Genomic DNA, 1,907 nt, shown 5'->3' on the forward strand with positions numbered 1-1,907 from the left:
CCTTGGCTTCTAAGTTTCAGGCATTCACAACTTTGAAACAGTCTCTCACAGTTCTCATTTAGGTTGCCAATGACATTCTTTGAAAGGATAAAATATTCTGGACACAGAACGGAATCATTAGTTGTTCTTTCCTTTCTTTCACCATTTCTGCCATCAGGCCCCAAATTTTAACAAAATTGATCCTAACCCATCTCCCTTCTTTCCCACTCCATCCCTCCCACCCCAAATAATACACCAATAATAGCCAACCACTACATACATGCTACGCTGTAAAAATGCAGAGTTAACACTATTGGGAAGAAGGCTGTGGGTTGTGGAGATGCTCTTTGAAGATCTACAGTATTTTTTGCCCTCCCACATCCCATTCTGCAAGTTTTGTCCTTCATAGAAGGCCCTTTGCTTTTCTCAGCAAAGTTCAGAATGGGTTGCCTTGAAACACTGACCCTCCTTCCCCTCCACTAGGATGGGTGTGCAAACTATATAGCAAGGAACAGCTTTAAAGCACTTGGGCTGCTGTAGGGCACAGAAGATGTCAATGGACATCTTTTCAAGCCACTTTATGGTGTCAAGACAAGTAGGACTCCTTCTTTTCCCACTTGGAGCCCACATTCAGATGTGACAGAGATTGGTACTCAGGGGAGTTAATTCTTGTCATCTTTTTTGTCATCATCCTCTGAGGATGCCACGTCAGCCTTTCCTCATAGAAGGTTATGACAACCTGTGGGCACTTGACATTGGCTTCCTTGGCAGGGACCAGGTCAGCCTCATCAGAGTTTTTCCATTTCATCAGGAACACAAGTTCTCCACTGGAGTCTGTAGCTCCAATAATCCCCTCCGGTTCCAAACCCTGGGCAAAGCCTAGTGGCTTTTCTGACTTTTCTTTCTTCTTCTTTGGTTTGCTCTCCTCCCCCTTATCTTCCAAATCAGGATCAGCTTTGCGCTTGCCTCCCTCTGATTTATGTCTCGTGTGTTGTTTTCTGACTGCAGCAATTCGGCAATGAGGTCGGGGCAGTCCAGGTTTTCTTCTGGCTCCCATGTGTCGTCCTCATCTGAGAACCCCGTCCACTTTAGGAGGTACTCCACTTTGCCTTTTTCCACCCAACAGTCGAGAACTTTTTCCACCACATATTCTTCTTCTAGCACCTCCTCCACTTCTTGTTTTGTTTTTCCCCATAGTGCCTGCCAGCTTTCTGGTATAAAGGGTGATGCTTTTCAGGGCAGCGTCCATGAGCCTGAGAAGAACTGGTGTCGCGCTACTGGCGTGTTTTGTCGGGCCGGCCCGGGGGAGTGACAACCAGGAAAGCAACAAGCCGGTTGACCGCGGTTGAGCCCCTCACTGAAGCGGCGTACCGCAGGCCCCGGCTAACGGCCTTCCCCCACTGTTTCATTTTTTTTGCTAGGTTTTTAGATATTTATCATTAGAGATTGTTTAATTATTATACATGTGTATTTATAAAAGCTTTAGTTCCTCTTGTTCTTTAGGTAAATTATTTCAAATCAATTTCAATATCAAAAAATAGAAATGATTTTCCTTCATACATACTGCCAGACTATTCTCAAAAATAGCTACAAATATTTACATTACCTCCTGTGTTTAAATGTGCTGGCTTCATCTCATAAACATGTATACTACATCATTTTTAATATATTATTTTAAAGAAGAGCTATATTCTAAGACTGCTTTGTTTTAATTTCCTTGATTATTACTGCGTATTTAATTACATTATGTTTATGGTATGTTTTGTCAGGTCATACTTATGCAAATACACCTATGTCATTATAGATGCTAACCTCATATTTGAGGTTAAAATATTTGATGACAGTTGTTTCTTTTAATTTTCTTCTTTTTCATTTTGCAAAAAATTAAAGTTTTTATTTGTAGCTGCCAATACTTTTTGTGTAGTTCA

The 1,907-nt window shown here is 41.6% G+C and overlaps 1 pseudogene; it reads right to left on the reverse strand.

The window, feature by feature from the left end:
* Positions 1-641: 641 nt before the first annotated feature.
* LOC132518333 (chromobox protein homolog 1-like) lies at positions 642-1,228 on the reverse strand (annotated as a pseudogene).
* Between the last annotated feature and the right edge of the window lie 679 nt (positions 1,229-1,907).

The sequence above is a fragment of the Lagenorhynchus albirostris genome, chromosome 3 (genome assembly GCF_949774975.1).
Source record: "Lagenorhynchus albirostris chromosome 3, mLagAlb1.1, whole genome shotgun sequence".
Lineage (NCBI taxonomy): Eukaryota > Metazoa > Chordata > Mammalia > Artiodactyla > Delphinidae > Lagenorhynchus > Lagenorhynchus albirostris.